Here is a 12,684-nt window from a genome sequence, read left to right as displayed (position 1 = left end):
TGACTATGCCAAAGCCTTTGACTGTGTGGATCACAATAAACTGTGGAAAATTCTGAAAGAGATGGGAATACCAGACCACCTGACCTGCCTCTTGAGAAACCTGTATTCAGGTCAGGAATCAAGAGTTAGAACTGGACATGGAACAACAGACTGGTTCCAAATAGGAAAAGGAGTATGTCAAGGCTGTATATGTCACCCTGCTTATTTAACTTATATACAGAGTACATCATGAGAAATGCTGGGCTGGAAGAACCACAAGCTGCAATCGAGATTGCCGGGAGAAATAGCAATAACCTCAGATATGCAGATGACACCACCCTTATGGCAGAAAGTGAAGAACTAAAGAGCCTCTTGATGAAAGTGAAAGAGGAGAGTGAAAAAGCCGGCTTAAAGCTCAACATTTAGAAAACTAAGATCATGGCATCCGGTCCCATCACTTCATGGCAAATAGATGGGGAAACAGTGGAAACAGTGGCTGACTTTATTTTTCTGGCCTCTAAAATCACTGCAGATGGTGATTGCAGCCATGAAATTAAAGGACACTTACTCCTTGGAAGGAAAGTTTTGACCAACCTAGACAACACATTAAAAGTCAGAGACATTACTTTGTCAACAAAGGTCTGTCTAGTCAAGGCTATGGTTTTTCCAGTGGTCATGTATGGATAAGAGAACTGGACTGTAACGAAAGCTGAGCACCAAAGAATTGATGCTTTTGAACTGTGGTGTTGGAGAAGACTCTTGAGAGTCCCTTGGACTGCAAGGAGATCCAATCAGTCCATCCTAAAGGAGATCAGTCCTTGGTGTTCATTGGTAGGACTGATTTTAAAGCTGCAACTCCAATACTTTGGCCACCTGATGTGAAGAACTGACTCATTTGAAAAGACCCTGACGCTGGGAATGATTGAGGGCAGGAGGAGAAGGGGATGACAGAGGATGAGATGGTTGGATGGCATCACCGACTCAATGGACATGGGTTTGGGTGGACTCCGGGAGTTGGTGATGGACAGGGAGACCTGGAGTGCTGCGGTTCGTGGGATCGCAAAGAGTCGGACACGAATGAGCGACTGAACTGAACTGAGACAAGAACAAATCCATCTGGTAAACAAACTGAAGTTATTGAAGAAAGAAGAGAGATTTTATTACTTCATACCTTTGAACAACCTCTTGATAGCACTTACGGCTCTGACAGATCCCCAAAGGTATCCATTTTTTTCCTCCCAGAGCCAGAAGTGGGAAAGAAAACACTTGTAGATACTCTAAGTTGTATTTGTGTAATTCACTGAATAAAGTTCAGTTTTTAAAAAATTTATTGCAGTATAATTGATATAAAATATTATATGTTACAGGTGTACAATACAGTGATTCATGAATTTTTAAGGTTTAATCCACTTATTATAAAATATTGGATATATTCCCTATGTTGTATTAATACAATGTATCCTTGTAGCTTGTTTTATTTTTTTAAGATTTTTTTTTAAGTTGACTGTGTTGGGTCTTAGTTTCCACCTGCAGGCTCAGTAGTTGCAGCACGCAGACTTCTCCTCTAGTGGCTCACAAGGCAGGAACTTTAAAAAGTAGGGATCATGAGGGGAGAAAGAGGTTTGGATTTTCTTGGAAAAAGCAGGGGTTGTTCCTGGATCCGTGGTCCCATCTTGTTGGTTTGTTTTTTTAAAATCCTTCCAAATGGTCAGGTGTTTCCTGTTCGGCAAATGGAGTCCAATGAGCACAGAATGAGGCTCAGGTTCACTTGAGGCCAAGAGGCTGATTTAAACCATTTCACTCTGATATTCATTTTTTTGTCTGGTTCTCTCCTTTTGAGGTTTGGTTCTGCCACTGAAGCCTGCACAGTTGGCTTCCACTGGAGAAGGGCAGGGGTATGGGTCTGGGGCAACCACCTGGGGAACAGCAGGGAGGGTGAACCAGCCTTTCTTTCCTTTGATTTCTGACAGCCCAGATTTCTAGATCTCTGCTGCTTGTTTGCAGTGGGGTGGGCCCAGGTGGCAAGATGCAGATAGATACTCTTCCTCCCCTCATGATTCCTATTTTTAAAGTTCCTGCCTTGTGAGCCCCTAGAGGAGAAGCCTGCATGCTGCAACTATTGAGCCTGCACTCCACAACTAGAGATCCTGCATAAGGAAACCAAAACCCAACACAGTCAACTTAAAAAAAAAAATAAGTCCACATTAAAAAAAAATCTTAAAAAAAAAAAAAAGCTACAATGCTATATTGTATTTTAATACAGCACAGGGAATATAGCCAATATTTTACAATAAGTGAATTATAACCTTAAAAATTCATGAATCAGTGTATTGTACACCTGTAATGTATAACATTTTACATCAGTTATACTGTATCTGTGCCACCAAACCTGGTTCCTGGTTTGGGTTATGTGGAAATTGCATCTAATGGGAGAGAGGGACAGAGTGGAAAGGTGGTAAGGCAGGTCGTGATGAAAGATCCCTGAGTCCCAGCTCCATGCGATGGTCCTGTTAATCCTTTGCATTGAAAACATATATAAATCCGCTTTAATCTCTAACAAGGAAAATAGTCCTCAAGAGTTTTCTGAAAGATTGTCTCTTGGGTTATAATCCTCAGGTTGGCTCAAGTACAATTCTCTATTTGTTTCTTAGACTTTTAACTAAGTTTTCATTGACAAAATATACTGAAAGCAATCAGAAGAAATCAATAGAGAAAAAAGTGAAAATTGATGAAATAAGAAAATCAGTAGTGAAAAGAAAAAAAATTGACATGAGAAAAACTTCCAGTGCGAAAGCAAAATCTTATGATTTAGAAAGAGTAAGAGAGGCTTTTCCATAAACAGAGCCAGTGGATGAATTTAGTTTCCATTTTTTCCTCTACAAAAAGAGAGATTAAAGTGAGTATATTTAGTTTAGAAAGACAAAAAGTATTAACATGTGAGAACGAAAGAAAATGAAAATGATAACAAGTGAGAACTGTTGGAGAACTCTGGTTTCCAAGGGCCTACAGAGTGAGACGTCTATTTGTGAGACAATTAACTGTATAAGGCCTCTGAACACTCAGGTATAAAATTTGATGACCCTGGAGAGATACAGAACTGGAAACAGGAGACTGGTTGAAAATTTGTGCACAATTAGTTGCTCTCTCCCTTTACTTTTTTCTCTAACCAAATATAATACACTAATGGGAGGTTTGATCTCTGCATAAATTGACCTGGAGAGGATGTATACCTGCACAAAGAAAGATAAGACTGAGGCACAGACCCCAATGTTCATCGCAGCACTGTTTATAATAGCCAGGACATGGAAGCAACCTAGATGCCCATCAGCAGATGAATGGATAAGGAAGCTGTGGTACATATACACAATGGAATATTACTCAGCCATTAAAAAGAATTCATTTGAATTAGTTCTAATGAGATGGATGAAACTGGAGCCCATTATACAGAGTGAAGTAAGCCAGAAAGATAAAGACCAATACAGTATACTAATGCATATATATGGAATTTAAAAAGATGGTAATGATAACCCAATATGCAAAACAGAAAAAGAGACACAGATGTACAGAACAGACTTTGGGACTCTGTGGGAGAAGGCGAGGGTGGGATGTTCTGAGAGAATAGCATTGAAACAAGTATACTATCAAGGGTGAAACAGATCACCAGCCCAGGCTGGATGCATGAGACAAGTGCTGAGGGCTGGTGCACTGGGAAGACCCAGAGGGATGGGATGGGGAGGGAGGCGGGAGGGGGGGATTGGAATGGGGAACACATGTAAATCCATGGCTGATTCATGTCAATGTATGGCAAAAACCACTACAATATTGTAAGGTAATTAGCCTCCAACTAATAAAAATAAATGGAAAAAAAAAAAAAAAAGACTGAGGCACAGACAGATGGAGTGAAAAACCATACCCAGGACTTTGGGCCTCTAAGGATCTTCCCCATCCTGGCCCCAGACACCAGCACTCAGGAGACTGGAGCTGTCCTCTGCTCTAAACTAAAAAGCAGAGAACAGAGCTCTGGCAGCAGTCTCTTGGCAAAAAGGTTGGCTCTAAAGTCTACCAGTTGAGAAGTTTTACCTCACAGAATCACTACACATTTCAGGAAAGTATTCAATGCAAAAGGGAGAGAACAATTCAAAAAAATTTTTTTAAAGTTTGGTTTGGACATAGAAAAAAAGACAAAAAAGACAAAAAAAGACATAGACAAGAAAACTTTAAACAAATCTAATTACTCTCTGAGAGATCAGATATTATGTTGCATCTATAAGTAAGAATAGAAAGCAGTGAAGAAGTTAGACACAATTCATGAAAAAGATTTCTATCAAATACAAATTCCAGGAAGAGAGCCAAAAAACCTAGAGAATACTATAAATAACAAACATATAAGAAACATCTGCAGAACTAGATCCTACAAACTGAAAGTGCTCACCTCTCCTTGGCATAAAAGTGTTAAAAAAATCCACAGCATAAATCATGAAAATTTAATACATTGGAAATATAAAAAGCAGTAAGTATTAGGAGATGAACAGGAAGGAGGCATAAGATAATATACACAGAGACAGAAAATAATTGGCATTAGACTTGACAACAGGAACGACCAGGAAACTTTGAGGTGATGTTTCCAAATTCTGAATACTGGCAAAGTGTGTAGAATAAAGCCATTTTCAAACATGAAAGACTTAAATATTCATCTCTAAAACATGCATATTTTTTTCTTTTTTCTCCTTTTGGCCACATGGCAACAGGGATTGAAACCTGAGCCCTCAGAAGCACAGTCTTAACCACTGCAGCATTAGGGGATTCCTTCTAACACATGTGTCTTAAGGAAGCTGTTGGAAAAGGAACTTGAGCAAAAATGAAACTTTAGCAAAAACTAACTTAATTCTAGGAAACAGAAATCCAGTTCAGGAAGACAATGAAAGTAAATTTCACAGTAAGTGTACAGTCTAGTTAGAGCCACAGAATGAAAGCCTGAGAGATACCAACTGGATATTTGAACAACTTAAAAATAGAAACCAATGGACACTTAACACATGCATTGGAACATCTCTAAAACTAGCAACAGATACATAGAAAGCTAATTAAGTCCTTAAAAAAAAAAATATTTATTTGGCCACACCAGGCCTTAGTTTCAACATGTGGGATGTAGTTCCTTGAGCAGGGATCAAACCCAGGCCCCCTGCATTGGGAGCATGGAGTCTTTAGCCACTGGGCTACCAGGGAAGTCCCTAATTAAGTCCTTAATAGACAAAAATGTATCTAAAACTACACTTGGTTTTGAATTTTAAAAAATTTACACAATTATATTGACATAACCAATAACTGAGATTTAACCATATTTGAAGATGATCAAAAGGAAACATTTTTTTTCATTAAATGAAGCATTATTACACTGCACATTTTTATTGCTAATGTGGACAAAAAATATTGCTTGCCATTTCAGTAAACAACAAATACTGCCCATCATCAAACCATCTGCCATTGCAATCACCCCTGAAAGTGAGCCCTTAGGAGAATTCAGGATGGAGAAAAATAGAATACTGGCCCTAGCAGTTAAAATGCATATCAAAGGAATAATTTCAATGCACCCAGACTCTTGCATCTTTCTATACATAGAAAAGCACTAAAATCATTAACTTGAGATGTCTGGTTTTTGTGATTTGCAGAAATATTTTGATGTTTGACTATATGTTTTGTTTTTTTTTTCCCCCAGCAAAAACTCATACATCCTGGCTCCTCCCTTCCCTCTTTGGGACAATTCCTCAGAGCTATCTGAGAGGCTGTATCCCAGGTTATCATTGTTGTTTAATCGCTCAGTCATGTCTGACTCTTTGAGACCCCACAGACTACAGCCCACTAGGCTCCTCTCTCCATGGGATTTCCTAGATAAGAATACTGGAGTGGGTTGCCATTTCCTTCTCTAGGGGATCTTCCTGACCCAGGGATTGAACCCGAGTCTCTAGTATCTCCTGTATTGACAGGTGGATTCTTTACTACTGAGCCACCAGAGAAGCCCCATCCTAGGCTATATTCCTCAATAATAAAATTCTCAACATTTTGTTGATACATTTTTTGGTGGGGAGGGGCTTCCCTGATAGCTCTGTTGGTAAAGAATCCACCTGCAATGCAGGAGACCCTGGTTCAATTCCTGGGTCAGGAAGATCCACTGGAGAAGGGATAGGCTACTCACTCCAGTATCCTTGGGCTTCCCTTGTGGCTCAGCTGGTAAAGAATCTGCCTGCAATGCAGGAGACCTGGGTTCAATCCTTGGGTTAGGAAGATCCCCAGGAGAAGGGAAAGGCTACCCACTCCAGTATTCTGGCCTGAAGAATTCCATGGACTGTATCGTCCATGGGGTCACAAAGAGGCACACACAACTGAGCAACTTTCACTTCACTTCACTTTATTTTTTTTAGTTGAAACTAAAAGATATTTTTAACTACTAAAATGAGACTGATCTTTTAAAAATGTTCAAAGAAACTTATTATCCAATGAAGACACTGAGTTTATCCAAGATTTCATCTAGGAGCAGGGGAAAAGACCCTCATCCACAGAGGAATACTACAAGTGCAATTATGGGAGAAAATAAAGTTCCTCTCTCTTTTGTTTTACAAAGTCCTATTAATTTCAACTTTCTGATTACACTGCCCACAAAAATAATGAATAAACAATCTATAATAGAAATCAAAAAGAATTTTGTTTGAGCCACACTGAAAACAATATCTTGGAAGACAGCTTCACAGATAACTTGGAGAAACTGCTCTAGAGAAGCGTGGTTTTCAGCACAGTCTTATATCTTGTCAGCACAAAGGACACCAAACATGTCAGGGATACACTCCTTCAAGGTTCAACAAAACAAAACAGATGAGCATGTTCACAGCGCGTGAGTAAGACCTTGGCACCAAGGAAGGGAGTCTTATTGAAGGAGCTGGTACACTGGCATCTCAGGAAGAGAAGCATTTAATCTTTATCTTTAAAATGGACATTCTTTACTTCTGGTCTTTGAATCTTGTCCCTTAATAACTGAAGCAGATGTGCAGTGTACATTTGATAGGTCACAGACAGCCTGTTTTAGTTAGCATAGAATTTGAGTTAAATCATGTATAAGCCAGAATGACTTCCCCATACCCCAATATGTGAAAATCTCTTTCAATATACTCCTACAATTCTGTCTCAGAAATAATGATAACCTTGCCTCTCCCTTTCCAGTGTTGCTTGTGCCTGTAATTATTCATCCAACAAGTACAGCTCCACATTCCTGAGGGCACACACTTTAGACACTGATCATCAAAAACCTAACATCTAGTAACACAAAGACCCACAACACACTTCTCATAGAAAGCAAGAGCCAGAAGTGTTGGCTTATCAAAACCATCCCCAAAATATAATAGGGCTACAAGAGAAGAAAAATCTTACCTCTAGCCATCTTAGGTTCGCACACAGGTCTCTTTCACAAAAAAAGATTAATAGGACAAAAACAATTTATTAACTTGTGTGTACCTGTCATATGGGAAAACTTTAACAAGAGCAATTCAAAGTGTGGCTTAGAACTCCGTATTATGTGGTATCTTCAGCAAAGAACATAAATTTATTGAGAAATGACAGGATTAAAAAGAGCAGTCTTGAGCTTCCATGGGTGGCAAACTGGGAGGAAACTAATGGAGTAAAATTTATTTGCACATTTCCTCTGGTGCAGTCTATGGGCTAAGAGTCTAGAGTTGTCTCCTGTAAAGGAGAATTTGTATCCTGCCTTTAGGCAGAAATGGGTGAGGGTGGAGAGAGTTTTTCCTGCATTTGATGGTTCTAAATTGCCCTCAACTCAAAACTGTTTTTATATCAAAAAGGCACACGTTGGAGTGACATACTATGGTTTACCTTCAAGGCACAGTCTTCACAGATACACATAATCTCAGGCACTTCACAAGAAGTGTGTACGGGAGCAAATTTTGCCACCCAAAATATGTCTCTTTGATGGAGAAGGAAATGGCAACCCACTCCAGTATTCTTGCCTGGAGAATCCCATGGATGGAGGAGCCTGGTGGGCTACAGTCCATGGGGTCCCAAAGAGTCAGATAGGACTGAATGACTTCACTTTCACTTTCACTTTCAACCCTCAGCTGAGAAGACTTTCAGCTCTTGTGTTTGCTATTGATTGTTTTCTTGAGTTCTCAAAGACCTGTGACCATATTTTTTTTTAAGTTGCCTGTTTTCTAATTGCATCACTTTACACACTGTTGTCTAATAATATGTGGTATTTAGAATGCCTTCTTAATTATTTTGAGCAGCCATTGCCTGTATTTTCTTAGCCTTGGTTTTCTTACATGAACTCATCTGACAGGGAAATGCAGTTTTTTTGTTTGCCCTCTCTGCATACTGGACCTTCTGAGTCAGTGTTCTAACTAATCCCTGATGGTCTCTGAGCTACTGTTCTACCAGACTCAGTAGTTATGTGCTTCAGGAATTTTTTGGTAGAATTGGTCCTATTAGGAGACTCTTGGTGTCACCTTTGTTATTTTAAAAGCTGGTCCCTTTACTGAGGCTCTTAATTTTTTGAAAACTTGATTCTATTTCAGCTGAAAATCGGCAAGGCTATTTAAAAAATTGAGGGAAGCCATTTAAGAAATTGAAAAGTAATCGCAAACAACATTGGGTAGTTGTGACTTTCAGTTATGTATCAGTTGAATTTTTGTGCTCTTTTCCCTGTGTACGTGGTGGTTCTATTTTTCTCCAATAAAACTTTTTATTTAAAAAAAAAATGTCTCTTTGGCATGAGGGTTAATTTAGGTTGATTATATTTAAGAAAAAGAAGACTCAGGAAGTTTTTCTTTTTACATCTCCCTGCAGGGGGTGCAGAAGATGTTGGTTTGATCCCTGGGTCAGGAAGATCCCCTGGAGTAGGAATTGGCAACCCACTCCAGTATTCTTGCCTGAAAAATTCCATGAACAGAGGAGCCAGGCAGGAGTCACAAAGAGTCGGATGCCACTGAGTATGCACGCACGAGTTTAGATAAAGGGCTGTTTTCAGAATAGAGCAATCTAGAGATCTGCAAAGAACACAAATTAAGTGAGGTGGGGAAACTCTTGGCAGGGCCTGGAGATGGGTCCACTACCTGTTCCATTGTCTCTGAGTAGCTCAGCAAACATTTGCTTACCAAACGTTTGCTTTTCCATCTCTGGCTGAATTGTCTTCCTCCTCTTTGAATTCCCAAACCACAACTCCCAACATCCTCTTTTGTCTTTAGCTATTTTGGCAAGTAACTCACTTTTCCTGGATCTCTCCCAGGTATATATGTTATTAAAGTTTTGTCTGATTTTATTCTGCTAACCTGTCTCATGTCAACTTAATTCTTACATTGTAAGCAGATAGGGTAGTGGGTCACTGGAGAAAGAGAACCAGGAATGCTTTTCCTGACATATATGCATGTATGTACTAAATTGCTTCAGTTGTGTCCAACTCTTTTTGACCCTATAGACTGTAGCCCACCAGCCTCCTCTGTCCTTGGGATTCTCCAGGAAAGAATTCAGAGAAGCCATTTTGGTCTAGCCTTTTTTTTGACTGTGTCGGGGCTTAGTCGTGACACCTGGGATTTTGTTGGGGCATGCCTCTCTCTAGTTGTGGGATGGGGGCTCCAGAATGTGCAGGCTCAGTAGTTGCAGCACATGGGTTTAGATGCTCTGTGGCATATGGGACATAAGTTCCCTGACCAGGGATGGAACTTATGTCCCCTGTGTTGGAAGGTGGATTCTCAACCACTGGACCACCAGGGAAGTCCCAGCCTAAGCCATTTTGTGATCTCCTTGCCATTAAACAGACTCAGTAATAAATGATCTTAAGGTAACAAAGGAACGTAGGAACAGAGAAAAGGCAGTCAAACAATAGTGCAGTCATAAAACAAAGCCCTATTTCCTCTTCAAGGGATATACAGAGTAACATATCTCTGAGTTCTACAGAAACTAAGGCCCCACCACCTAAGGAGGAGGACAGAAAGAAACTTAAGTCAACTAAAGCTAGGATTCTAGAATTATCCCAGTTCAATGCTGAATTCTCCTCTGCTCAAGCCCCTTCATGAATATGCATGTGCCCTTAACTTAAAACTTCCCCAATTTCTCTATTTGAGGAGACACTGCTTTGGGAAAAATCCCAGTGTTTTCCTTAAATGCTGCAGGTAATAATTCCTCCTTCTCCCAGTCTTTGGCCTAGTTGTGTCTTTTGGCTCAACACCAAAAGAGGAAAACCCAGTTTTCAAGTAACAAGAGACAGAAGAACTTGGAAGCTTAAGAGGAAAAATTCCCTCCTCTTCAACACTACCAGACACTCCTAAACCTGGTTTCACAGTGCAGCATAATAGCATGCGACCTGTTGTCAAATGCAGGTTTGTGCCCAACCCATAGTGAAGCCAAACAAATCAAGAGATTGGAACAGAGAATGGTTTACTGCAGGGTCAAGCAAGTAGCAGTTTCCCTGGCAGCTCAGCTGGTAAAGAATCTGCCTGCAATGCAGGAGACTCTGGTTTGATCCCTGGGTCAGGAAGATCACCTGGAGAAGGGAAAGACTACCCACTCCAGTATTCTGGCCTAGAGAATTCCATGAACTGTATAGTCTCCATGGGGTTGCAGAGTTGGACATGACTGAGTGACTTTCACTTTTCAAGCAAGTAGAACAGGTGGCTCGTCCTCCAAAGCCCCAAACTCCCTAATAGTTTTCCAGGAGTTTTCAAAGGCAAAATTTGGGGTGAAGGCTGTGGAGTGTGTGACCTTTTTCTGATTGGTTAGTGGTGAGATTACAGGGCAGGGCTCCTGGACTTTTGTACTCAGCCTCAAGTTGCCATCCTCCACCGGGGTGTGGGCCTTAGTTCCAGCAGAACTCAGATACAGTGCTATGTATATTCCTCGAGGAAAAACTAGAACTTCCACTGCTGCACTGTTTGTACTGATCACTGTTGCTTGATCCCCTCTCTTCTGTTTCTACATTTCCCCACTTTTTTGATTAGCAACTGTTTGAATCTGCCTTTTGGAACTCTGGGAAGATGCAGGAGGCTAAAACCAAACAGCTTTTGTATCAAGGAGGGCCGCAGGGGGTCCTGCTTGGTTTCCTTTCTCCCTGAGTCCGTTTCACTCCACCATCCACGGAGCGGCACACATCCCATGAAACTTAATGCATGAAAACACAACTCCATCCACGATCGCAAGGCAGGCACAGAGGGCACCACGCCACTGTTAGTCTTTCGGCAAATGTCACAGAGACACGCTTGGGGCACTGGATATAGCAATCAGGGTCACCTTAAAAAATCTAAAGATCTGGACACCCTAGACCAACTGGGAATACTGGCTCCAATCTCTTCGTACCCCTCCTCCCCCAGCCCTCAATGGGCGTGGCCCCAAGAGCCTCCTCAGCTGTATTAAGAATCCCCGGTTGGAACACCTTCACCTCCACGAGGGACAGAGACAGAACCTTCCAGGAGCTTGAGCGCTGGGCTCTCGCGCCAGGGGCGGAGCTCCGGGTCTGAGCCCTTTGCGGAGCCGAGAACCGAGAACCGAATGAGAAAAGCTGGAATATAGTTTCTCTGATTTTTGGACTGCAGTTCCAACAGGGGAGCAGGTGTGGATTCTGCTCGAGGGCACCAGTCACTCACAAGATCACCTTTACAGGCGAGGAGTTGGCCTACGAGGGAACCCTGCTCTTCTTCCAGACACCGCGGGCATCGTGCCCCAGCAGTCTTCCCCGAGCGCTTCAGGAGGAGCCGGGGGACTGCCCCCCAACACCCACCCACCCCATTCGCGCCTGCGCACTCGGGACCGAGAAGGCACTCTCCGGAATTCCGGCGCTGCGGTCTTGAGCGCTGGGCGGTCCCCGGAGTCTGGCGCAGCCCTAGGGCGGTTAGGCAGGCTCGGTGGTAGTCGCTGCTCTTCTGAAGGAAACAAGCGCGAGACCGGGCAGGTTCTGCGGACCAGATCGAGGTTGGATTTGGGGGCCTCAGGCCGGAGTGAGGGCTTTGCAGTTCTGAGACTGGGCGGCGCGGGGTTAAGCTCGTGCGGCGATAATTGGGCGCCGCCCCGGCCTGTTCGCGGCGGTCCTGCCCGTCGCCTTCCTCTCCCAGACCACCGAGGCCTGGCCGTAGAGGAAAGGCCTGAGAGGGAAACAGGAGGTGGAACCTCTGAATGAAAGTCCCCTGCAAGGCGCGGTGGTCGCCCGAGCGTGGGTAGCTGCGGTGTCTGAATTACAGCCGACCTAGAGCGGCGGACCTTCTCCGGTCTTTATCTGCCCATTGTGTTTGCAGGTGGTGGGTAGCGACGGTCGAGGGGGCGTGGACGGTGGGTGTTGACCGAGTCCAGAAACGCCTGCGATGTAATCAACCGGGTTTGCTTCCCGAGCCCTTTCAGTCTCCAGAGGCCTATGAAGTGAAGCAAATCGCCGCTGCATCTCTAAAAGCCACGTTCTTTGTGAGTTTTTCCTGCTTCTTTGTTTGCGTGAAATGCACTTGATTTTTGGGACATGAGATTGTTAAAATTTCCTTCTCTTGAAATGTCCTGCATAAGAATAATCTACTTACTGATTTTGACTTTAGGATTTACCTATGTCCTGGCAGGGGACCCAGTTTATAGATTCCCCTTTCTGTTGCCCACTTAGTGCAATTCTTCAGTTAGCTATGCTCAGTCAGACTCTTCAGGACCTCATGGACTGCAGCCTGCCAGGCTCCTCTG

The 12,684-nt window shown here is 42.5% G+C and overlaps 1 protein-coding gene across 1 annotated transcript in view; it reads left to right on the top strand.

Moving 5' to 3' along the window:
- The first annotated feature begins 11,809 nt into the window (after positions 1 to 11,809).
- Positions 11,810 to 12,684, top strand: part of ZFP30 (ZFP30 zinc finger protein) — a 70,902-nt gene continuing 70,027 nt past the window's right edge. Inside the window, exons 1-2 of the mRNA XM_061139179.1 lie at positions 11,810 to 11,940; positions 12,261 to 12,423. The gene's annotated coding sequence lies outside the window, so the exon portion shown is untranslated. The remainder of the gene's footprint in view (positions 11,941 to 12,260; positions 12,424 to 12,684) is intronic.

This window comes from Dama dama, chromosome 4 (genome assembly GCF_033118175.1).
Source record: "Dama dama isolate Ldn47 chromosome 4, ASM3311817v1, whole genome shotgun sequence".
NCBI lineage: Eukaryota > Metazoa > Chordata > Mammalia > Artiodactyla > Cervidae > Dama > Dama dama.
This window is presented reverse-complemented; position numbering and strand designations above follow the sequence as displayed.